This window comes from Tamandua tetradactyla, chromosome 18 (genome assembly GCF_023851605.1).
Source record: "Tamandua tetradactyla isolate mTamTet1 chromosome 18, mTamTet1.pri, whole genome shotgun sequence".
In the NCBI taxonomy this organism is placed as follows: Eukaryota; Metazoa; Chordata; class Mammalia; order Pilosa; family Myrmecophagidae; genus Tamandua; species Tamandua tetradactyla.
The window spans coordinates 48,258,739-48,286,145 of NC_135344.1; the positions used below are offsets into that span (position 1 = coordinate 48,258,739).

General features: G+C 38.5%; 1 protein-coding gene across 1 annotated transcript in view; it reads right to left on the reverse strand.

Annotated features, from left to right (window-relative positions):
- MAPRE2 (microtubule associated protein RP/EB family member 2) overlaps positions 1–27,407 on the reverse strand; it is a 149,953-nt gene that overhangs the window by 89,783 nt on the left and 32,763 nt on the right. The gene's annotated exons all lie outside the window — the stretch shown is intronic.

Consider the following 27,407-nt stretch of genomic DNA (forward strand, 5'->3'; position numbering starts at 1 on the left):
CTCAATTCGCACAGGGCCCCGGCGTGACCGAGCCAGCAGCTCCAGGCAGGCACCGGGATAGGCCTACATCTGGCATGTAAAACCCCAGGCCACACCGCAGCCCCCCTCTCAGACTTGCCTCGTCTGAAAACCAGTTCTTCCTCTAACCATTTCCTTTCCGACCCCAGCTCCAACTGCAGCTGTGTACACAAAAGAAGGATTCAAGCAAAGGGGTGTGGGGAGACCCTTTAACTCCTTCAATACCAAGTTCCTATGCCATTTTATTAAACTTGGTCAGATTTCCGAAAAACATAAAAAGACCCAGTAGCCTGCTTTTAGAAACGGTATCAGACTAAAGGGGTTAAAATTTCCAGCTTCTACTCTCCAACAGCAGCAATCTCCTCCCCAAAAGAAATTTTAAAACTGAACGCCTAAGAGGAAGCTGAATTTCCTTCTAATCAATGTAACATTTATTTCAATAAACTAAGGATTAAAGATTACAAATTAAGAGATTTTTCTGCACAAAAGAATCCCCAAGGTAGGTTTATAATAAAATCACCATTTTGAAATGTAATGGTGACTCAAGCCCCTCAAATCCAATTCTGAAACTGCCTCCTGATACAGATAATTGAAGTCTACCATTTTTTCCTATGTACATTTGAATTAAATAGTCATCCCATTTAGTATTTGAAACCTTTCAACATATAAACTGTTCTGTATTGTTGCAAAGCAGTTTTCAAATGCATTGGCGATGAGACAGATACTATTATTACTATTCCTATTTCAAAGATGAGTGAACTAGTAGGGTTATATAACTTACTCAAGGGCCACACAGTAAGTGATGAACTGGAGCCTCAAAGTGACATGATCTTACCAACGTGACAGGACAGCGAGAATCTGTATACAATGTGAGCTCAGCAAATGCTATGGACTGGGCACTCTATGTACAACTGCAACATGACCATTATGAAAAGACAGCTGTGAATTAAATTACTAATAACTTTTCAAAGTCTAAGAATTGGACAATAAGTTCCAAATAGACCTCAACTGGGTCCCAGTGCTGTCCTCCTGGGAGGAGAGAAGGGTTTGAAGGAGTCTCTGCTTATCAGAAGTGGTCTCTGATCTTTTGTGGGGTACGAATGGAAGAGAAATTGGGGTATAAAAGACATAGCACAAAAATACGTGGCAGAAAGTATGAGGCTAAGGCTCAGCTCTTCACATTATGGAGTGGTTTGTCAGCTTTATCATTTTGTGATAGATAAAAACAAGTAAAAACTTCTGTCATTCCCATCAGTTCTCCAGCATCTCTCCCTGGTAATAAGTTATTTCTGGTATCAAACTTCCAGGATTAGAATGAAATGGTTCACAACACAGATGGTAGTGATAATATCAAACAAATGGGCACTTTTTTTTTTCATTTTATATACTCCCTTTGGGCTATTATTTTAATCATTCTATTTTCTATTCTCCCATTGCATGTACAGTGCACAAATTGATTCCTTACTTCATAACTGTATTTTTTTCTCATAAAATAAGGATTCAATTCTGACCTCCGACTTACAAGATATACAGATGACTATAAGTACAAGAGACATACACCAAACTTCATGCTGCACAATGAGCTAAAGTGGCATAAGACTGTGGTCACTGCTTCAAAGTGCACACTTCCTCTTATTATTTCTGTTACTCGACCCACGGTTGCTAGTTTCCTTACCAATTTGTTCCCTTTCACAAAAGTTTCCCTTTTCTTTGGGACCATCTGAAATTGGAAGGCACAGTCTACAAATCAAATATGTAATATGCCCTCTCACTCGAAGTTCTTTAGTACAGCTTACTTTCCCAAGATTCCATATTTAAGTAATTTGTTGGACATATTGGTGTTATCGTGGGGCCTAGATTTGTCGGATTTTATGTAGTCCATTGATCATACCAAATAATTTTGTGGAGCCCATACTCCCACTTTCTTTCTAGGCTGCTTGCAAGGGAGAGGATTATGACCAAAGAATTTGGGTTGATGCGCTCAAAGGGGAGGGTAGTAAGTCTGTGAAGTAGGTATCTAAGAGCCCTTGTAAATCTTCCCCCACGATTTCTCTGAGCTACATGACTATAAAGGGACCCAGAAATCACAGAGACCAGTGATTACCCTCTGAGATGTGGGGTAGCAGGGGTAATAATTTGAAAATATTAAACAGATGTGTTTTCATCCCTCTCCCCATAAATCAGGTTACATAGCAGCCATTCTCCAGTTTAGCCCCAGGGAAAGGGAGAGAACGAATTCCATTTTGGGAAGGATGATATGATATAGGGACAGCACAGTAAAAGGCAAGAAAAGAGGGAGAGGAAAGCCCACCTTTCCAGCTCCATGAGTGTAAGAAGGGAATAGAGGTAGGAAAAGCAGAGCCTCCTGTCTCCAAATCTCTGGACTGAAGAGAACTTAGAGAGGTTAAGAACAAAGTTGAAGTGCTCAAACCAAGTTATCTACATCAAAAAAAGAAGACAAGGGCTTTTTTTTTTTTGTCCCATTTACTACCAGAAATGTCTCCCCCAACAGCCCTTCCCCAAACAAGCTGCATTGTAGTGTAAACTAAAATCAAGGGCGTGGTGTGTAGTTCAGCTGAAGATAGGCTTGCATTTAACACTCAGACTTTCCCTTTGCTGGCATTTAGTGTGGAAGGTATCTAGAAGGTTCTGTGTACCCTGTAAAGATAAGTAGAAGGTTGAACTGATGGTCCTATTGGGAAAGCTTAATTTGTGTGTGTATATGTGCTATAGGACAGGGAGTGGGGTGGGGTGGGGAGTGATACCATCCCAACAGAGGCAAAGGGATATTCAACCTGGGTTCCCAGGATAGAACATTTAAACAGAGACCAAATAGAAAAAATAGCCAGTTCCAAAGAAGCTAGCTACACAGTGGTACCAGGGTCAAATCTGTAGCAAGCTATTGCAGCTGTGGTGTTCAATGCAGGACACCAGCAGAATGTCCATGGATGGATCAGACCAGTTAGTCCTCAGCAAACCCAGATCTTGCAAACCCAAGGAACAGTGTGAGACCAGGAAGCCTTACTCTCCCTCCATTCTTTCATATTTCTCAAGGCCCATTTGCTATAAGTTCAGACATCATCCTGGGACCAGGGAAAGGGAAGGGCATCTTCACCCCCGAGACAGAGCTATCCAACAACTCAGAGCATTTGGAACAGGCTGTAATACTGTGAACTGGCAAGTGTAAAACTGTTTCTCTTCCCCCAGCCCTCAATAGGGAGGGGAAAGTCACACAGATCACATAGAAAACACAACAAAACTAAAACATCTCTGTACCTCCGACTATGGGCTAAGGTTCTGTCAGTGTATCCAGGCCTATCTAAAATGAAGTGTATGTAGACCATTGTCCTTCATCTCTAACAGTCCATGCAAAAACAGCTGCTCTCACCAAGCATCACTAGTGCTCTGAGGTCAGGCCACCCTGGGTCCCAGGCCCAGTTTCACAAACTGCTGAATATATGATTTTGGTAATCCTTTGTGTCTCTGAGATTCAGTTTCCTCATCTATAAGGGAGGTATAGTAATACTGATTTCATAGTGTTATAGTTAAGATTAAATTATATAATGTATATAAGCAACTAACAGTGTTTTGCATAGAGCAAATGCTAATTAGTGGTAGATATCATTATTTTTAAACAATATGTTAGGCATACCCTAAAAACATTCATGCAACATGCTTTCCTTGTGCATTGGGGGTTGGTAAAACAAAAAGAATAATCACAGGCTTTGCCCTGGAGGAATTCCCAGGGTTGCAGATGAGCAAGGTAAAAAGAATTAACAATTATAATATAGCATAATGCGTGCTATAATGATACTATCAAACAGGGTGATATAGAATCACCTAAATCAGAATGGAAGTTGGGAATAGGACTGAAAAGTTTTTCCGAGAAGCAGATTCCAAGCCTTTTATGGGTAATAATAACAACAGTTAACCTTTTATGTTCATTTCCTGTGCCAAACAGACTATAACTACCCTGAGGGCAAGGGCTTCAACTGTTTTATTCATTGTTATATCAGTAGTTCCTAAAAGAGGACATGGATCGTTGCAGGCAATAAATGAATATGCAATTCATTCATTTATTCAACAAATATTTGATTTGATTCTCACAACAACATTAACAAGGCAAATGAAGTTCAAAGAGGATAAACACCTTGTCCAGGATAGAAAGCAGGTTTGCTTGACCCCCAAAGTTCCTATGCATATGCACTGTACTATACTGTCATTTAAAAGAGGAATAGCAGTATAGGGAATAGGTAAAGGGCTTTTTGGTAGATATGCTTTGGTATAGAGGTAGGAAAGGTTTAATGTCTCTTGGAAACAGCAGTTGTTTCCAGAAAGTAGAGTATGTAGTGGCAGGAGATAGAGCAAGGACCAGGTACAAAAATGTTCTATGGCTAAGCTAAGGAGATCAACCTTAATTCTGAAGGAAATTTGGACCCATGAAGAGCTTTAGGGAGGGAAATTAATGGTAAAATTTGCCCATCAAGAAGATCTGATGCTGCTATTAGTATGGGGAATATATTGGGGAAGATCAAAATGAGTCAACAAATGATGGTCTAAACTAGACAGAGGCCAAAGGGTTGAAGAAGTAGCATGGAAATGAGATATTTAGAGGGTGTATCTTTTAGGATTTTGTTACAAACTTGGTGTGAACAGGGTCATTGGTTAGAGTGAAGGAAAGATAGTGAAGGAGAAAAAGACATCTTGAATGAATCCCAAGTTTATGGTTTGAGTGACCAAGTGGATAAAAGTATCATTTATCAAACTAGCAAATACAGATTGAATTGTCTTTTTCAAAGAAAGATTCTTCTAATGTGCTTTGGACATAGAGAGGTACCTATAGGATGTCCTACTCATGATAATGAGTGGTCAGTAGACTTTATGCATAATGAGTATCCATTAAATACTTCTTGAATAAGGGAATATAATATATGAGTCCTGAACATATGAGATATGCTTGGCTTGAAGATACATATTATTGGAGGAAATAACCTCATAGATGATCACTGAAGCTGTGGATATTGATGCCCTCACTGGGGAGAAAGACAAGACATAGAATGGAACCCTAGTCTCTCTCTCTCTAGAAAGAAACTGGGAAGGGTTTTTCCTGGGGCAAGTTGCTGGAGGAAATGGGACCTCTGGACAGGGAATAAGCAGTTTTCACAGAGAAGGGAAAGGTCTTTATGGCCAAATACCATGGAAAGTTTGAATAAGCTAAGGGAATAGATGTATTTACTAGATTTGATAAGGTTTTCTCAAAGAAATGTTTAAAAGGTTGGATTTCAAATCAGATCTATGATTACTGAAGAAAACAATTTTTAACAAATAGGTAAAACTGATATACCTGGCAAAATCACCAACTAATATTCTGACTAAACCAAGATATTCAAGGAAGGAGGAAATACCAAATCAAGGAGATATACATATATATATACACACACACACACACACACATATATACATATATATATATACATATACATACATACATACATACATATATATGATGAATTTTAGCATTTATATATGCTGTCTGGCTCCTGGTAAAGGCATTTTATTTAATAAAAATTGGTGAATAATGGTTTCCTCTAGATGAAGAAAGCCCTCTTCAAAGCTAACACCCCCAAAGCTGTGCTAATCCTTGACTTTTGAGATACTTATATATCAGCAACTCACTGGATTCACCAAGCATTTGCATTAAAACGCTCTCAACAATACTGAAAGAGGTCAACATATTAATGAATGAGTACTTATTAGCCACCAGATGAGTAGGATCAGGTCCCATCAAAAAATGGTAAATCAAATATTTAAAATACATATTTTGAGAGTAGGATTATTAAGGCAGACCCAGAAGACCCAAAGATAGAGGTACGAAAACAATGGACAAAAAAAGGAGAACAATATCTGGTCCCAGTGCACAGGTTCAATCAAAGAAGACTGAACTGGGCATCCATCCAAATTTTAATTTTCATAATTCCTAGGTTATAGCACAACCATGTTTCTCTTAGGATCGAGGTCAGCAAACACCAATAATTGCAGCTTGGCAGAAATTACTGTGTCTTTACTCATCCAACACATGAGGTTCATCTAGAAGGATTTTATATTGCCCTGGATTTGAGGAATCCAAAATATATAAGTAGAGAAGATATGAAATCCCTACCAGGGATAGATGTTAATCCTAATTCCAGAAGCACCCACTCATCATGAATGCCTTTTCCAAGTTAAAATATGTTCACTGTAGCTGATAAGCGCTGCTGTCAAAGGCATTCACAGCTGTCACACCACTTTTCATGGGCCTTCCCTAGATTGTTATCACCTTGGAATGCAGACAGAAGATTCCACTTAACAGTCACCTTTACTGCCCTGGGACTAGTACTTTCTCCTGTTTATATATCCTAAGATATTTTCTCTAGTATGGAATGGCAGCTACATGTTTTCAATCAATAGCTTAAAATATGCTCCACATCCAGAGTGATATTAGTGAATAACTAATTACATGAATTGCCAGCTAGTAACCTTGGCCCTGAAATTGTACTGGTGGCATAGAAATGCATTTGAGATTGGTCCTTGCTTATCTTTAACCCAGAGGCATAGAAAGATTTCATTAGGTCTTCCTCTGAATATGATAGAAATTTATCATTTGTATATATGTCCCCTGGTTCCTGGTAATGGCATTTTATTTAAGAAAAACTAGAGAATAATGGTTTAACTCAGATGGGTAAAGCTCTCTTCAAAGCCAACCCCAAAAGCTTGTGCTGATCCAGGACTGACTTTTGAGATTACTTGTCCTGGAAGATTATTTACCAGCCACTGTACTAACTATGCTGGTATATTCAAGAAGGCAGATTTTTCTAAGTCTCCACCATAAGTGCTCGTAAAATAAGGTTTCCTTAATATAAAAAATGTAAAAAAAAATAGAACATGACGTTGCATAAAATAAGATTTCTCTGTGTGCTGGAATTTCTTTTTTTCTAATTTGCTTTCTCTTGGATTTACTCAAGCTTGGGCTTAATTTTGTGGAATAACTCAGAAAATGATGTGACTGCAATTTAAGCACACTCATTGAGAATTACAATTTCTGTAACCATCTAATCAAATCTGTGCATTGTGAGGTTTTACTGTATTAAATAAAAATGTGCTTTTGAATTATACTTTTTGGTTAAACTAAAAAGCTATAAGATTACACAACCTAAATGCTATGTAGTCATCCAAAGTTTACACAAAATTTTAATAACCCTTGCGTTTGTAGGGCTAGTAAAACCGTTATCAAAAAAAAGCTATAAATTACATTTTCTGTAAAAATTCAGTGAGTTCAATGCTATAATTGAAGCATGCATTAAGTATCATGGGAATACACATACACAAAAGGGAGTAACCATGACTGGGGAAACAAGGAAAAGATTCACTCAGGTAGTAACATTTGAATTAGGACCCAGTTAGTCATTCAACAAATATTTATTGGGTACCATGTACTGGGCACAATTCTAGGCATTAGTGATACAGGAATGAATAAAAAAGACAACATTCCCTTTCCTTGTTGAGCTTACACTTGAGTGTATGTGTGTGTGTGTGTGTGTGTGTGTGTGTGTAGGTGTGGGTATGTATGGTGGGGAGGGGAGACGGCAAATAAGAAAAATACTATGTAGACGGTGGTAAATGCTATGGGGAAAAATAAAGCAAAGAAATGGGACAAAGTGCAGGGGGTGGTGTTGCAATTTTAGATCGAGTTGTACCGGTAGGTTTTTCTGAGAAGGCTATATTTAAGCAGAGACCTGTGCAAGATGAGGGAGACAGCTGGATAGATATCAGAAAGAATGTTCCAGGCAGAGACACAGAAAATTCAAAGTCCCTGAGGTGGGAGCATGCCTTGTTGAAGAAACAATGAGCAGGCCAGGTGTGTCTGCAGCAGTGTGTCCATGTGTGTATTCATGGGCAGGGGTGGGGTACAGTGGGGAGTCGTAGAAGCTAAGGTCAGAAAGATTGGGAGGGGACTAGAATGTGTAAGCCTTTGAAAGGCTGTTGCAAAGACTTTGATTTAACACAAAAATTAGAAACTATTAATTCTGTAGTAGTATTAGTCGTGTCTGTTGGTGCAGTTGGGGAATTTTCTCTAACAAACAACAATAACAGCCATAGTAACAACTAACATTTATTGAGTATTGTCTCTGGGTCAAGGACTGTCCTCTATATTGAGTAGATATTTTAATTCTCACTGAAACCCATGAGGGAGCAGGCAATTTTAAATCCCATTTGTCAAAGAAGGTAACTAGTTAAATAACTTGGCTGGGCCTCACCTAGGAAGTGGCATGAACATGCCTGACAGATGTCAAAATGCTTACTCACTAACTCAGCCTGCCTCCCACCAGGGTCTGATATGACCTGGGAGACAGAACGCAGAGTCCAGGGATGGGGGTTGGCAGGAATGGGACAGAAGGACCTAGAGCCAAGTAATATAAATTGCTGCATGAAGACATTTCAGTTTAGGAAGTAAGGGTTATAAAGCTAGGAAAAGGCTGAGAGGTAAGAGGGAGGGAGGGTGGAAAGATGGAAGGCTGTACAGGAGAACAATTTTGGGGGGAATGAGGGATTAAAAGAAGTGGATAGAAATGAATTTTAAATCATGGTCAAGGAAAATGGGAGGGAGGAGGAAGAGATGGGGTTAGCAGTTTGTGTGATTGATAGAATAATAATTATCCTACTCTTCTTTTTTTGCATGGACAGGCACAGGGAATCGAACCCGGGTCGCTGGCATGGCAGGCGAGAACTCCACCTGCTGAGCCACGGTAGCCTGCCCTATCCTACTCTTCCTTGTAACAATTGTTTTTTTCTGAGTAAATATCAACTAGAAATATCCATTTCCTTAATACCTTCTGGAGGGGAGAGGAGATGGCAAGCATTTTTTGTTATTTGTTTTCAAAGATAAAATCTGCTTTCATTTTCACTATGCCAAAAACTATCATAATTCAACCCAACCAGCTATACACGTGCCTGTTTGAATGCTTTCACTGACATACGTGTATGGCTAAGTTTATGCGATTTCTTTATGTCCTTCCTCTATTTTATTTCCATGTAAAAACACATCTTATTGAACTGAAAAAGACTCTAGGTACATGAACAAATAAATCTTCTAGAAGACTCAGAGTTTATCAAGAAAGGATTTCCTCTCAAATCCTTTCTGACTGATATTAAAAGTCCAAATTGAGTGAAGAGATGCCTTAGCATAAAAACCAAAGCTAGTACAAGATGGAAAAACTGGTGCCAGTGGCTTGCAGAGTTTCAGAGTCATAAGAACCCAGGCCACCAAGTGGTAACCAGGGGCAGTGGGGGATATTTGGGGGAGAGTACATGAGTAGGGTGGGGTGGAGGGGAGGGTCTTCCTGAGCCTTGGGCTCCTGTGTCGAGGCTGGGGTGCACAGTGCCATGGCTGAGGCTATAACTCACCACGGATGGCAACTCAACAGTTTTTCAAAGGAACATGAGGCCAGCAGCTGGGAAGCAGTGTGAGTAATGAAAGAGATATTCCCCAATTTCTGACCTCATTCAAAAAAAAAAAAACCCCAGCTTATTTCATTAAAGAAAAAGAATACAACTGGAAATCTTGAAGACTAGGTTTGCATCAGAAATGTTTTTAAATTAGACATTATATTTTGTTTTTTTTTTGTGAGCTTATAATGCCAAGCAGCTTCACGTCCTTAATTCACATTCACTGATATTCAGAAAATGAATTGTACAGGTCAACTATAGAGTACAGCACACAAAAACATAAAGGTCACCTTTAAGAAGCTTCCATTTAATTTCTATATAAGGTACTCATACTCTTATTAATTTATAAAGGAATCAGACCTTGTAGGAAATTCAAAGGGATGTTAATCTCAACAACATATAGGGAAAGGCAATGAGTTCACAGTCAGCCATTAGCTCTAGAAGGAGCTCTTGGGATTAACTGCTCTCCATACACTCCCTCGGCCTACATGTCTAATCCGTTAAGGGACGATCCTACCAGCCCTCAAGGATCCAATGAAAATCATTATAAGCAAAAAGTATTGGCATGCAGTGCAAAGAGCTTGCATAGTGAGTATTTATTATTTTGTCTGCCCCTCCTTCTTCTAGGAAACATTCCTTTAAATATTACAGTTCTAATAGAGCTTGCCAATTATAATGTTCTATCCTTCTGGCCACAGGGACAGGCCTGTGATCCAAGTCAGGCCATTCAGAATATTCCTCTAGGATTTTCTAAAATTAGAGCTTCAATGTGTGTGTGTGTGTGTGTGTGTGTGTGTGTGTGTGTGTGTGTGATCCTTCTTACTAAAAGGCACATTTTAGAATCAAGAAAATGTAGTATAAATTACATATTTACTATATTAGTACAGAAGAAAAGTAAAAAGAGCTCATTGATTGGATTAATACAGATTTGGATTTGAATCCAAGTTCTGGTATTTACAAGTTGTGTAAACTTGGCTTAATGACTTGGACTGCTTTTTAGCTTCATCTTCTTCATTCATGAAATAGGTGCAATAACATTTATAAGGTAACATGTAGAGATGTAAATCTAGGTTCTCACTTTGTCCCTTATGGTCACAATATTTTGATACTCTTTCCTTCGAGATATTGGGTCTATTTCCCTGTTCCTTGAATCAGGGTGGGCCTTGTGACTATTTTTATCAGTAAATTTTGGTGGGAATGTTCTAAACAGTTCCTGACCTAGTTTTTATAATGACTATTAGCTGCTGCCCTTACAAGCCACATGGAGAGGGCCCCATAGGATCAGAAACCAGGGAGAGAGCCAGAGAGCCAGAGCCAAAATGGAGGGTAAGAGAGCAGGGTGATACCAAGGAGTACTGAGGGTCCATGTGACTGAAAAACCCACCTTAAAATCAGACACTCCAGTACCAGCTACCACAGCTGCCATTATATGGATCAAGGGCAAACTGTCTAGCCAAGACAATCCCAAATTCCTGATCCAAAACACCATGAGATCCACAGAAAGCCTATCTTAAGCAGTAAGTTTGGGATAGTCTGTTATTCAAGAATAGATGACAAAAACATCCTATTGGTTCCCTATTGCTGCATAATGAATCACCCCAAAACTTAGTTGAGTAAAACTATAGCACTCATTTTATTATTATCCTTGCCGCTCTGGATGCTGACTGGGCCCAGCTAGGTGGTTTTACTTATTGTCTCGCATGTGGTTGGAGTTAGAAAGTGGCGGATTACTGGAGTCATCTCAAAGCCTTCCTCAGTCACATGACTGGTGGTTGATGTTGCCTTTGGTTTAGGACCCCAGCTGGGGCTCCGGTTGGAACACCCACCCAAGACCTCTCCACGTGGCCTAGACTCCCTCACAGCACAGTGGGTGGGTTCCAAGAACGAACATCCCAAGAGAGCAAGGCAGGAGGACACGGCTTTTTTAAAACCTAGTCTTGGAAGTCACATAGCATCATTTCCATTATATTCTGCTGGTCAAGGCAGTCACACAGATCCACCCAGATTCAAGAGAAAGGGATATCAACCCTTTGATATCCTCAATGGGAGGAATGTCAACATCACATTGTGAGAAGATAATGGGAGAAGAGGTATTGTAGTGGCCCTCTTTGAAAAATATATTGTGCTCCCACTTTTTTAACCCCCATTTCCCAATATGGCATTGATAGAGCAGGGGTGTAAGAGAAGAAGAAAATAATCAGTGCTCAGGTAATGAGTTCCAGGATCAACTTTTAAGCCTATGGAAGAGAAGATAACCTGAGATTAAAATTTGTGAGCTTTGAAAGTCTGAGTAAAGGTATAAAAGATTAAGATCCTTGAAAGACTAAGGACCTAAATTTTATGCCATAAGCCACAAGATTGCATGTCTGACTAGAGACAATTTCCCCTGGTTTCTGAGACTAGAGAAACAGTCCATGAGTGCAGGGGATGAGAATTAGGGGATGGCGAGTCTCCTTGATAAGAGACCCTGGCTTCTCCCCTACCCCAGTCAAGCTCCAAGTAGCTTGGGTATGTGAGAATAGATGGAGCCTGATCTCTTGCTTTATATGTGAAGCACTGATGGATGGAAAGTCACAAAGAGGTTCCCGAGTCACCATGGCACAGCAACCATGGTGGGGGGGCATACAGATGATGAATTTAGGGTGTGCATCAATCAGTTCTCTAGAGAAACAGAACAAGAGATACCTGTAAATATGAGATTTATAGAAGTGTCTCATGCAACCCTAGGGACATAAGAATCCAAATCTGTAGGGCAGGCCACGAGCTGGCAGCTCTAAGGAAGGTCCTCAAGAAACTCCCAGGAGAGGCTGGCTGGCTGAAGTGGAAAGAGAGATTCTCTTCTGAATTCTCCTTAAAAGCCTTCCGGTGATTAGATTAAGTGCCACTCATTGCAGCAGACACTCCCCTTAGCTGATTGGAGATGTAATCAGCCATGGATGCAGCCAACGTGCTTATTATTTAAGTCCATGAAATGTCCTCACAGCAACAGATAGGCCAGTGCTGGGTTGACCAGACAACTGGGCACCATCACCTGGCCAAGCTGACACATGAACCTGACCAACACAGGGTGACACCAATTTTTCTACAGAGCTTCCCTGCCAACTACTTTTGGGGAAGGAGAGAGAACAAACCCGACCCCAGGTGGTAGTGACAGAAACATCAGCAAAAAATAATAGGCCTCCTCGGTTGACTGCCAGGTTTTCCTGGGGAAGAGTTGTCTTGAGAACAATCATAAAAAAAACAAAAACAAAAATCTCTATTCAGGTTTCCAGAAACAGCTTGTGAGAACATGGGACTGTGTGAGATCTATATTCATCACTGCATTTTTTCACTTACTAAATAGGCAGACTGGAGCCAGAAGCAGAAATTAAGTTGGTATCATTGGTTTGGACACTACACAGTACATTTAACAAGGAAGCTTCTCTCCTACTCAGCCCCCTTTCATGATCCCCTTGACTGGAATCATTCTATCCAGTGCTCAGTCCTGAAGTCTCGGAATCCTCTCTGGCTGATTCAGTAGCAAACCTACTCATTTTACAGTGTGATATGTATATCCCTTTCCTCTCCCACCCCTAACGACCAATTTCAGACACATCGCCTCATGCTTAGTTACCAGTCTCTCCCAAAAGTTTTCCTTGCTTCCTGACTCTTTTCACTTCTCAAGGCATCCATCATACCACTACTAGATTTATCTTCCCTCCTTTCACTTTTTACTTTTACAAAAGTGTTCAGTGGTTCCCTATCACTTTCAGAATAAAAATTCCAAGTTTTACTTTTGGCAATTAAGGCCCTATACGATCTAACCACCTTTAGAATCTAATTTCCCATGTTTAGTAAGAGTAGGATTTAACCTGGTTACCTGGAACAATAGTTCCGTCTCTTGCCTTCAGCATAAGAAAAACCTTCCTCTCTGTGCAACAGGCAAAGAGCCTGTAAATGTTCCTATGTTGAATCTTTACAGACATGCTTGTAGAATTAGAGTCTGCCACCCCATTACTGTATTGGATGAGGCTCAGTGGGACTACTGGACCTCTAAGCTGCCATTTGAAATTAGGTCAGCTTTCTTCGTTATAAGACTAGGAAGGGCTGCATCTTAATCAAAGGCATTATGATGCTATGAAAGCAATAGAATCTGAACAGTTACCTTCTGAGAGCCCTTCTCCCTCCAGGATGAGAAGAAAGAGCCAGGGACATTCAGTCACCATTGTCTCATCTTCACAACTGTTTTGATTATAACCAGATCATATCATGAAAGGCAGAATCACTGTGTTTTCACCAAATTAAAATATCCATGTAAAAATTCATAGGGAATTATTGGCTGGGAGAAATAAAGAATTATGGCATTGCCATTTCCAACCGATGGTTACGATGTTCAGAGTTCTGCAGGGGGTAAATTCTGAGGCTGGATGACAAGTCCACAATGAGTCTGGCCAGTCACTGACATTTGGACACAACCTGCCAAGCAGCAGACACATTCTGCACGCAAAACACTGGACTCTGGGCAGAGTGAATCATTCTGCAAGCAGCCTCCTACCACATTCACTGGATGTGAGAAGAGTTCCTGGAGTTTGGACACGGTGCTGTGGAACAGAGCCAATAAACTCCACAGTGGTTGTGAAACAGCTGCAAATCCATGCTTATGTCATAAATTGTACAAATACTACATAAAAGACACTTCATATCAAGAGAAGAAATATGGCTGTGCCAGTACTCATCAAAGCCAGAAGCCTGACTTCACTAGAAGGCCTTACAAATACCCCTCTAAATATTTCCTCATTACACAATTCTAACACTGAGAGTTAACATATATCACTTTTCATCTTCTTTTTTCCCCAATTCCCCCCCTCCAAGCAAAAGAATCCTTTGCTTCCATCCTTTGTAATTCATCACTGTAGCCATTCATAACACAGAGGGAAAAAAAAAACCAAGAAAACAAAAGAGAATCTGCCAGTCCCCTCAGTTTCTTACCACTGCTTTACCAGGCAAAAGACAGTGTGTGCCCTATAGCAATGGATACTTGCTGTTCATGATATTTCCTATGGTATGAAGGAAGACAATTTACTCAAAATATATCCTTTTGATTGAGTTGGATGTCAGGCAAATGTGAGAGCCAAGTTTTCTGCATGATTTTACACCTAATTATAATTCTCTTAAAAATGGGAAATAGAGGTTAAATGAACCTTTGGGTCCTGTTTGTAGATAATGTCAGTAAACTTAATCAATTTTGAGATTCTTGTTTCTATATGTTAAAGAAGAGGTCATATAGTTATCAGTAGGACAAAAATATGTTTGTTGGAATGAAATGTTTTGTCCTACTTCAATCTGAGAAAAATGGCAGTTATAGTCAAGTCAAAACTCTTTCAGCAAATAATTGCAATGGAAATGCCATAAGTGAGGATGGTATCAGAGCATGGAGGCCTGGGAGCTTGAATGCCAAGAGAGAAGGACCCAGGGAGGCTCACAATTGCTAAGGGGTCAGAAAAGATCTCTTTTCTTCCTAGCTTCAAGTCAGGAGTTAAAAACCTTCAGGTAATAGGATCATGACCAGAAGCTGCCAGAATCCCAGCTCAAGGTATTAGAGCAGAATTAGTAAGGTCACTTAAAATTTAAATATTCATAGCCCTGGGACATTGAGTGCTTCTAATGCAATAAAACATGGGTGCTTTCCCCTGCTACAAATCAAAGTACTGAAAGATAGTCGATACAGTATTAGCTGGAAACATCAATTCTTTGTTATTGATGTAAGTTTTTATTTTTTACCCTAAAGTGATGTTTCTTAAGTTATTTATTGTGGCCTATGGTGGTTCTTTAGTGTAATATATTTGATATTTATGTGAAGTATTTGGGTTATCACATTCTTATTAAAACAAATATTTGAGCATCATACAAATATTACTGAAAAAAGTTATATTTTCACTCTCAACCAGCCTGGAAAAATCCTATTTGATAATAAACAGCAAGGTATCAGTAAATTTAAAAATGAGCATATTATCTTGGGTATCATTTTGCCAGTCCCTTCAACTTAAGTTACCTTTACAGTGAATCTGAAAATCTTCGCTTTGCTCCTTTTAAACAAACAAAAAACTCTTCCTATTCAAATAGCCAATCACCAAATCCTAGTCAATTCTTCAATTGCCTCTCTCAATCATCTTTCTTATTTTCACCAGATTCATATTATCTAAAATGCAGACAAGCACAGTAACTTCTAAGATTCTCCTTCCCTTCTAATCCCTTCCAAATATATAAAAAGTTATCAATTGTTTGTAATTTATAAAAATACCATGCATATGTTAAAAATTGGGGACTATAGACTATGTAAAACAAAGAGTAAAATCTTTCCTTACTGTCCAGAATGGATTTTTTTTTTAAACTATTTCTGGTTTCACTTCCTCTGGGGCTACAACTATATCTATAAAAATCCAGATATATTCTATTCCTGATTTATCATCTTAGCATATATTTTATTTTCCACTATGAAAGAAATAACATACTTCTACTACTTCTCATTTCTTCTCTCAGTTTTATTGGTAATATTACACATTTTTATTCTTGTAGTGGATATCTTCTTAACTTTAAATAACATTCTTAAAATCCTATTTCTTGACTCTTTTCAAGGAAGAGTATCTATCGACTCTCTATTACATGTTTCCTCTCAAGCTTAACTGCTTTTAAGTTCTGTGATTTTATTATGCCTCTTTCATTAAATCATTAATATTTACATTATGTTCTATGATATATTTGTCTTCCCTGTTTTAACTATAGATTGTTTCTAAACTTGCAGTCTAGTAAACAGCATTTAAGATTACGTAAATTCTTATTGCTTCTAGAATCAAGTGGTATCACCTTCCATAGAGAAGGAAATACAATCCTCTCATTAAATCTTACAATTAGAATATCCTAGCAAAAGCAACACTGTTGAATGGATTCTCTTTTCTCACACTCCATTAATTGTTCAGTAGCATGCCTCATTCTAAGATTTGTTAAATTTGAACTTTGACTTTCCTATTTATTTATTTTTTTGCATGGGCAGGTGCCGGGAATTGAATCATATTTTTTTATTTGTTTTTCTTAGAGCTTCTAACTACTTGTATTTTTTTCTTTTTGACAGAAGAAACACATGCATCATCAGATGATCAAAACTTCGCAGGTACTATGCAAACATTTTTATAAATGGAATCTAATTTTTTTCTTCTTAGAACCCACTACCTAATTTGGCCCAATTGCTTTGATGTTACTACTACAGGTGGTGCTTCTCTCAATGGTACCTGCTCACTGGTGCTTGGAATATCTTTTTTCCTACTTTTTACCTATGCTTATCTTACAAAAGCATAGGTAAGTATCTAACCTATGAGGCATCTTAGCTGAAAGTCCACTTCCTCCTAAGCGTCTTATGACCATTCTAAAACATCCCGAATTCTTTATCACTTAAAAACACGTATTGCAATCCATCCAGGTACATGAATTTGTTTTGTTTTTTCTTTTTTGTACTGACAACTTTTCAAACTGGAATTTTCTCCTCTACAATTTTTCACACTGAAATCCAAAACAATCCAAAATAATTGTATATGAAGGAATTAAATTTTAGAAGTAAAAGCTTTGTGTTTCAATATTTTATTATATAACAAAAATATCAAATTCTTGATGAGATGAAGCTTTCAAAAGAAATAACATTGAGTTAGGCAACTTTATTTTCTATTGTAGGGGATATGTTTTATTGAGTGAGAGGCAAGAGTGTTTTTATATTCTCATCCTAAAACACCATGATAGAATTATGTCACTGTTGGCTGGAGGCAACAGTTTCAACATACAATGCTCCAAACACTCATTTCACTTTTTTTTTTTTTATAAACCAAACTAAACTTTTCTCTAAGCCAAGCATCAGAAGAAGATCCTAATGGTTCAGTCCAGCTTATAAACCAAAGTCCTGCTGCAGAGTGGCATTACCTCACAGAGGTCTGAAACATATCACTCACCAAGAGCAAAAATAAAGTTAGGGACACAGGAATCCCGTGAGAGAAACTCTATCAAGCAGATATGATAAAATCTAGTCACCACCTTGCAAAGTCATAATAGAATAATACATCAGTGTTTTGAAATCCCATGGTCCAGTAAAGGCTTAACACCATACTCCAAGGAAGGATTTAGAGTACAGCTGGAAAATTAAAAATCATCATGGCCTAACATCTATTCTTCTGGGGATACACTCTGAGAATTATCTTGATTTTTTTTTTATCTTGACACTTATTATTCATATTCTCTAATGTCATTTGCTATAAACCTGATGAGTTATTTGAATTGCCCTTTTAAAGACTGAAGCATGGCTAACTTTAGAATGGAGACAGCCGTGACAGTGCACACATTTTAAGCAGAATGACATGTGGGTAAGGGATGTTCCAAAGCTGTGTCATCCCCAATGCAAGCAGCCAGGCAACTCGATGCTAAGCTGGTTTGACAGGCTATTCAGAACTCAAGTAGTACATATTATGCACCTAAAGTCAGGGGAGATAATTAAAATCGAATGCATCAACTTTGCTCTTGAGACTACTTTAATGTATTTGAGAAGTTAAAAAATTCATGTGATAAAATAAAAAAAAACTGAGATAACAGTCGGGAATTCCATGGTATAATTAAAAACTATATTCACAGGGGAAGAGGGAACACAAGGGTATGAGAGTGCCATTCCGGGGTATTATTTAATCAGTTATGCTCTATAAGATTAAAATAAATCACAGCCAGCTTTGAAATAGACTAGAGAGTGAAAAATGGCAGCTTGGATAAATAAGGATGTATTAATTTGATAGACTATTACAGAGATAGTAAAACTACCAACATGAATATATATAGCAGCATGGAAAATTGCTCATGACAAAGTTAGGTAAAAAATCATATGTGCAGCATTCTAAAATATGCACAAAGCATGTAATAATATTTATAAGGATAGGAGGAAAATAAGAAACACATGGCTTATTAGGGTAGGACTGTAGGTGATTTGCTTTTTATGACATCCACTATCATTTTTAATAATTAAATTTTCGAAAATACTATAGAAGTAAAAGAAAATATCGTATATTTAAGAGACATCTGAAAAGGATGGTAGGCAGCAGGTAAACTCTGGAAGATGTTAGGTCATCGAAGATAATTAAAATTTCTATAATAAAATATATCAGAAATATGTACAGTACAGGCTTCCAAGCAGTTTGAGATTTTTGCCTCAATGGTTACTAAGATGCTAGAGTATGTCTTTTTTTCTTAAGTAATTTTAATCCAAATGATCAATTTAACCTCTTCTATGACACTAATGGTTGTGCTTCCGTAAAGGAGTAACATATACTCAATATAACTGAAATAATGGAAGGGGAGGGAGGGGCCCAGGGAGAAGAGAGAGGAAAAAGTTAGGAACTTAACTGAATTTCCACATCTATGAAAAGCATAAACATGTTTCATATAGAACACACAAGGGTTAATGAGACATACGTAAAGTTTCTGGCATAGTGCCTGGTATATAGTAGGTACTAAATTTAGTTTGTTCTCTTCCCTATGCTTTACCCTTTTGTACCCAGGTCTAGTGTTCAGGTTTTAAGCTGACAGCCTCGGTAGAAATGAAGGTGAATCCCCCTTGACTCTAGGTTGCTTTCAGATCTTCTGCTCCTGTAGTTATTCTCACGTGAACCGGAATCCCTAAGCTATAAAATGTGGTGATGGCAGGACGAGGCCAGGCCAGACTTGTCTGGACATCAGAGACCTGTGTGAGCTTCCGGGGGGGGGGGGGGGGGGGGGTGCTGCATTTGTAAGCTGTACTCAGAATTTCAGTTCTGTCTACACCAGCTGCTGGAGCTATGCTGTCCAATACAGTAGTCAGTGGTGACATGAGACTGTTTACATTGAATGAATTAATATCAAATAAAAGGTAAAATTTAGTTCCTCAGTTACACTCAGCCACATTTCAAGTACTTGGTAGTTACATGTGGCTACTGGCTACCGAATTAGGTGATACTGATATGGAGCATTTCCATTGCAGAAAGCTCTTTTCAACAGCTTTGTCTGAAAGATCTGAGGGTAGTAATGAGGATAAGAACTGTCACAGGGATAGTGCCCTTCATCACTGTTCATTCACTCTTTCATTTTCAGTGATGCTTAGGCCAGGGAGTGAAGTGGGATAGACAAAACACATTTCTCGGTTAGGGACTTCAAAAGACAAGCCCCCTAGACATAAGACTATGAGAAATCAGTAGCATTCTTTCCACATACCACAGACCACTTGGTAAAGAAAGTTTTGATAAGTCATGTCAACCTCAGAGTTATTTTAGTGACATTTTTTGCTAGCAAAAATGAATATTACTTGCTGATACTCTATACAAAAAGTAGAAAAGTCACATAGGGCTGTACAATGCATTAAAGGTTTGATAAGCAACTAGATTTTATATTTGTGTGTGCAGCACAGTTGTTACCCCTAGTTGTTCGAGGTGTTACAAATCCCTAGAACAGACAATAGGAATTTGTGAGAGGGTATTGGGACACCATTAAATATTCAATAAATTTCCAAGCTTCACTCTGAATCCATCATAGCTATTGTTAATTAAGGCTGCTCTCCAATAATCTATTCAGGGGGCATTGGGGAGTTAATTACAGTACCTGTACAAATATCAAACACAGTATATGCCAAACCACTTGCAGTTCTTCACCTAGTCAGTTGGCTTTCATGGTATATAAAAAAGAAAGAGTAAAGTACTAGCCCACTTTAAAACAAATGCGTGGTCCTCACGATCAATTTTTGTGTCTATCCAAAGAAGAGACTTTATAAAATTGTCATCTGCTCAGTTGGGCTGCTAAGCACTACTGGAGAAAAGTCATTCTGCTTAGATCAACTCAACTATAAACTCAGGGTCTCCAAACCAAAGTGGAGCCTGATACTTCCTTCCAGGTCAACCCTCTGCTTCCCTCGTCATCCATAAAACAAGTATTTCAACACTTTTCCAGTCTCTATCTAACTTGCCTCTCGCTTCACAGAGGATAGTAAGGATCTAAGTTTCCTGCCATCAAACCTAAACATTTACTTGAAGGGTACCCTTCCATCCTCTTTCTTGCTTGCTGTAAGGAAGAGAGATCTCGATTCCTCCCGCCTACTCAGAGACCTCATTCTGTAAACTTTCTACCAGACCCTTCCTTGCCGCACTCTGGCCCCTTCCTTCCCCGAAGCATTTGTACTGCTCAAGTCTCTGCCAACTTACATCAACCCTTTTCTCCAATGGGTCCCTCTTTGTTCATCTTTATAGCCAAATTACTTTAAGTTATCTAGACGTATCCTCTCCCCTTCTTAATTTCTTACTCAAATTCTTGCTTCTACTCTGACCATGTCATAGAAATAGGCCTTGCCAATATCACTATTTGCTTGTTGCTAAATCAATAGGCACTTTTTGGTCATTCTCTAGCAATGTCTGTGGAGGATTTGGACTTACTGGCCCTCTGCTCGTTCTTGAAATGCTATTTCCCTTGGTTTCCATGATGTTGTACTCAACTGGCCTTTCTCCCTTCTTTCTGGCTAATCTTCCTCAGTCTCTCTCTCTTTCTGTATTTCACTGAACGCAATTTTTTTTATTATTAGATAAGTAGTAGGTTTATAGAAACGTCATGCAGAAAGTACAGAGTTCCTTAATATCCCTATATGGGGTTTTACACACTTTGTATTAGTGTGGTAATTCCATCACAGTTATATTATTACCTATAGTCCATAGTTTACTTTAGTGTTCATTGTTTGTGTTCCACAGTTCTATGTGTTTTTTTGTTTTGTATAAACTTCATTCTAGTCACATTTATATATCCTAAAATTTCAAATTTATAATTCATATATATAATTCAGTAGAAATACATTCACAAGGCTGGGCTGCCATCATCACTGGTCATGATCAAAACTTCACTAACTGTACAAATTAAGCATTAATGCCCATTCCCTATCCCCACTCAGGCCCCTAATAACCTGTATTCTAGTTTCTGACTGACTCTGTGAGTTTGCTTACTCAAATTACTTCGTATCAGTGAGATCATACAATATATTTCTTATTGTGTCTGGCTTATTTCACTCAACATGTTGTTATGTGTATCAGAACTTTATTCTTTGTCATAGCTGAATAATATTCCATTTATGTATATACCACATTTTATTTACCCATTTATCTGTTTATGGACACTTAGGTTGCTTCCATCTTTTGGCAATCGTGAATAATGCCATTAAGAACATCAGTGTGCAAACTGAGTCCCATCTTTCAATTATTTGGGGGATTTAGCAAGAATTGGGATTGCTGGATCAGATGGTATCTCTATACTTAACTTTCTGAGAACAGCCAAACTACTTTCCACAGCTGCTACACCATTTAACATTCCCATCAACAATGAACAAGTGTTTCCAATTTTCCACATTCTCTACCATACTTCTTATTGCTTTTTTTAGTAGTAGCCATTATATCTCGTGGTTTTGATTTGCATTTCCCTAATGGCTAAAATGTTAAGCATCTTATATACTTCTTGGCCATTTGTGTATCTTCTTTGGAGAAATGTTTATTCAAGTCTCAGGTCTACTTTTTAATTGGGCTGCCTTTTTGTTGTTGGGTTGTAGGATTTCTTTACATATTCTGGATATAAATTTTTATCAGATACGTGTTTTATAAAAAATTCCTCCCATGCTGTAGTCTGCCATTTTCCTTTCATGATGAAGTCCTTTTATGTACAAAAGTTTTTAATTTTTATGACATCCCATTTATCAATTTTTCTTTGTAGCTCATACCTTTGATGTAAAGTCTAAGAAGCCACTGCTTAACACAGGTCCTGAACATTTCCTTCCAGGAGTTTTATAGTCATGATTATTATATTTAGATCATTGATCCATTTTCAGTTAATTTTTTTTTTTATACATGTGAGGTAAGGGTCTTTCATTTTTTTGCAAAGGGCTATCCCAGTTTTCCCAGCACCATTTGTTGAAGAGATAATTGAGTGGACTGGGCACCCTTATCAAAAGACAACTTGCTATAAGATGCGAGGTTCATTTCTGAACTCTCAATTGGATTCAGTCAGTCTATATGTCTATCCTTGTGCATAGGAATTACTCTGTTCCCTCTGGAAAGGGGCCAGGGACCCATAATAGGAGCATAGACTGGCTCCATACCACACCAGGTAGGGAGCAGGGGAGGGAACTGGGGAAGGGCCAGCAGGTACGCTACAAGCTTCTCTTTCTGTTTTTAAAGGTACATATTCTCGACTTGGCACTCACATGCTGTTCCTTTTCAATTTGAATGCCTTTTATTTTCTTTTTCTTGCCTAATTGCTCTGGCTAGAACTTCTGATGCAATATTGAAAAGAAGTGGTGAAACTGGGCCTACTTGTCATTTACCTGATCTTAAAGGGAAAACTTTCAGTCTTTCACCATTGAGTATTATGTTAGCTGTGGGTTTTTCACCATTTCCTTTTTCATGTTGAGGACATTTCCTTCTGTTTCTAGTTTTTTAAGTGTTTTTATCAAGAAGTGGGGCTGAGTTTTGTCAAATGTCTCTTATGCATCAATTCAGATGTTTTTGTGTTTTCTTTGTTCTATTAATATGGTATATTACATTAGTTGATTCTTATGCTGAACCACCCATGCAAACCTGGGATAAATCCCACTTGATCATAGTGTAAATTCGTTCAATATGGTGTTGGACTCTGTTTGCTGGTATTTTGTTGAGGATTTTTGAATCTATACCCATAAGGGATAATGGTCTGCAGTGTTTTTTTGTTGTTGTGGAATCATTATCCAGTTTTGTGTTAGTGATGTCAGCCTCAAAGAATGAGTTAGATGCATTTCTTCCTCTTCAACGTTTTGGAAGAGTTTGAACAGGATTGGTGTTAATGCTCGGAATGTTTGGTAAAATTCACCTATGAAGCCATGTGGTCCTGGGCTTTTCTTTCTCAGGATGTTTTGATTACTGATTCAATCATCTTACTTGTTATTGTTCTGTTGAGATCTTCTGTTTCTTCTTGAATCAGTGTAGATAGTGTGTTGCTAGGAATTTGTCAATATCATCTCAGTTATCTAATTTATTGATGTGAAGTTATTCATGTCTTGTTAAAATAATTTTTATTTCTGTGGAGTCAGTAGTAATATTTCTCCTTTCATTTCTGATTTTGGCTATTTGCATACTAATTTTTCTTAGAGTAGCTCAAGGTTTGACGATTTTATTAGGCTTTTCAAAGAATTAACTTTTGTTTTTGTTGATTGTTATTTTTTAATTCTTTTATGGTAGTATTGTTCATTCATTGTTTTCCTTTAGTTCTTTCACCATGTTTTATCTTTCTTTGGTATACTGAGGATTATTTTTAAAAGTTTTGTCTGGTATGTCCCAAGTCTAGTCTTATTCATTGTTGTTTTCTGGGTTTTTAATCTTGTTCCTTTGCATTGGTCATTACTTCCTGTTTCTTTTTCTGTGTAATTATTTTTGTGCATTATACATTGCAATAGTTTAAAGTGTTAACTCTGGGATTTAGTCCTTGAGCTCTCTGTTCGTTCAGATTATATCCAGTTAATGATATGACAGGTTTCCTTGAGTGCCAGGAGCTAACAAAAACAAACAGCCAAGGCAAAAAACACTTAGCACAGTTTTTGTAAACTGGCTCTGTGTTGGCTGGTGTTTCCCTACAGAGTTTACCCCTTCTATCTAGAAGATAATCCTGCGGCAAAAGTGAAGTACAGGGTCTTCTCTGTCTTTTCCGAGCCTGCATCTTGTCCTGGGCTTGTGTTTACTTGTGGCCCATTTACAAGAATTTGAATGCCTCCTTTTTTCCTTACAAAATAGAATTTCCCCTCTTTGCAGGGCCCCTTTTTCATTTCTTAAAGCCAGTAATTCTTGCCCCAAGCTACTTTGACTAAATTGCTTCTTTCACTGCTTTAGCATCACTGTGAGCAGCATCTGACTGAAGGGCAAATCCTGGGAGAACAAGACAGAGATGAGTTTCCTGACTCAGTCTTTTAGGCTTCCACCTGATAGACTGGCACTGACATATAGGCACACAGTATGTGCATAGGAATTACTCTGTTCCCTCTGGAAAGGGGCCAGGGACCCATAATAGGAGCATAGACTGGTTCCACACCACACCAGGTAGGGAGCAGGGGAGGGAACTGGGGAAGGGCTAGCAGGTATGCTACAAGCTTCTCTTTCTGTTTTTAAAGGTACATATTCTCGACTTGGCAATCACATAGTCACTGTAATCCTTTAATTGTTTTTTGGAGTTTTGAGGAAGATGGCTCTGCCAGTTTTTGCTAGTAATTCAGATTCTGTGGGGTAACTGTACCCTGGGACATCTTATGCTCCATCTTGGTCAACCAAAAGTCCCCCCCCCCCTTTTTTTTTAATCTACCATTTAAATATTGGTGATCAGCAAGGTTCTACCCTGGCCTCCCTTTTCTCATTTTATACTCTCCTTGGGCAAGTAAACTGTTTCCTATGACTTACTGCTTACATGCTAGTGACTCCCAAAACTATATTCTTGTTTCATTTCTTCCTCTTTGGGCAATCGGATCCTAAATCCCTATATCCATCCTCTTGGACATTACAGACCCCCTAAACTCAACGTGTTTGATGCTGAATTTCTGATTCTTGTTCTCACACTTCTGGTTCCTATCTCAGTAAAGACCACGACCAAAACCTCCACTTACACACACTAGACACTTGTGCACCATAATTTGCCAACCATAGCACTGCTCCTGGCAGATCTCCCAAGGCGTACACTGAACTCCTTCTTTTCCAGGTGACCTGTTCTCACCAGTGCCATGCATGAAGGAGGGCCCTTAGGGGGAAATGCGTGCTCCTGTGAAGAGCCCTTTCCCATTTCATCCCTCTATATAGAGCAGTAACACCCCATCCTATATTCCTTATTGCCCTTACTGTTTTTCTTCATAGCACTGAAACAGTGCTTACCACATAGCAAACATTCTATATATATATATTTTTTTCAATATATATTTCTTGAGTAAATGAATTAATCCTTGACCTCTCCCTCACCCAATCTTGTTCATTTCACTTCCTAATCCTTAAATCGACCCACTTCTCTCTACCCCATTGTTATTATTTTAGCCAAATTGAAATGACTTTATACCTGGATTGCTACAGGAGTCTTGAAACTGGCCTTCCTACTTCTAATTTCACCCCTTCTTGATCCACTCTACCAGAGCTGTCAGGACGAGTGTTCTAAGATATATAACTGGTCTTTTTACTTTCCTGCTTCAAACACTTCAACTACACTTTCAGGATTCAATCCAAAGTTCTTCATTAATCTCACAGGGCCTTCCTCATTTGCTTGTCTATGCAGCCCTATCTTTCAATTATCCCTTGATGCTGTGGCTTTACTGAATTTCTTTTCATTTCTTTAATATGTGATATGTTCTTTTATCTTCTCTTCAGGTCTCTGAAGCCACTACTCTTTCTGTCCAAACAATTTTTCCGTTCTCCTCAATCCCCTTTTCCCTAACACCTGGCTAGCTCTTCCTTTCCCTTTAGGTCTCAGATTAGGTATCAGTGCCTCTTCAAAGTCTCACCTGCCTTCGTGCTGGCTTCGCTGTCACTATTTGGGGCTCCCATGGCACCCTGTGCTTCTCTCACCATAACACTTAGCATCCTCCAGTGGAATTGCTTGTTTAGTTAATGTTCCTTCCAGCTGCCACAGCCCCATCAGTGCTGAGATCCCCCATACCTTGCACTTCGATGAGGCCATGGTAGAGGGTTAGTTAAAGTTTAGTAACTAGTTCTTCAAGAAAATCTAGCTTAAGGCATGTCAAACATCCAGAAAAGTAGAAAATAGTATAATATACACTCATATCAACAAACTGTATTCAGCAATTTTCAACGTTTTGCTATATTTGAATGCTTCATCTAATTATCCATCTCTCTATTTGTATTTATTTAAGAAGTCCTTTTCAAGTAAACCAGAGAGAAAATGAATGAACCCTTAATTGCTACCAAGTCACAAGACAGCCAGAGAACATATAAAATAAGCTATTCAAGAAAGACAGGAGCAGTGAATTAAATTCTGTAAATCTCTATGCAACCACAGTTGAATGAAATTCAGGAATGAAAACATTAAACTCTGCACCAGATACTTTTATAAATGTTCTCTCATTCCATCATTTAATTCTCAAGAGTCTTATAATATAACCTCATTAATAAACTAAAGAAATATGAGAAGAACATGTAGGACCAGGAGGGAAGGACAAATAAAAGCAACATTTGCTGAGTACTCATGATATACCCAATACTTACGTTGCTTCAAATTATTCTTGTAACAAATTTAAGATGTATTATGCCCCCTATTTTGCAGCTGAGGAAAGTGAGACTGAGTAGGGTCAAGTTGCTTGACCAAGATCCTGAAGCAGGTAAGTAGCAGATGTAGGTATTCATTCCATTTTTTCTACTTCTCATATTTTTTTTTCCTTTTTTTACATGGGCAGGCACTGGGAATCAAACCCGGGTCTCTAGCATGGCATGCGAGAACTCTGCCTACTGAGACACTGTGGCCCACCCTCATCTATTTTTGACAATTTAAATTAAAATATTTCAGCTTAAAACTTATTAGCAGTAATATGAGATGGGCGAAGTACATGTTGATGCTTCTACACGCCTGAAGAATGTTTGGCTAATTCCATTTTTAGTTCTTATTACCCCTTCGGTATAGTTGAGGCAGAGAAAGATTAAGGCAGTGAACCCAGAAGAAGTTGCATATGAGAGCTGAAAATCAGGGCTCTGGTGTCATGCTTTGTCATTAATGGTCTGACCCAAGGCAAGTCACCAACTCTCCTCACCCAAGACCGTTCATTTGGAAAATGAATGAATTGGACTAGGTTGTCACTGAGGTTCCATCCATAAGTTTATAAACAAAACAACACACAA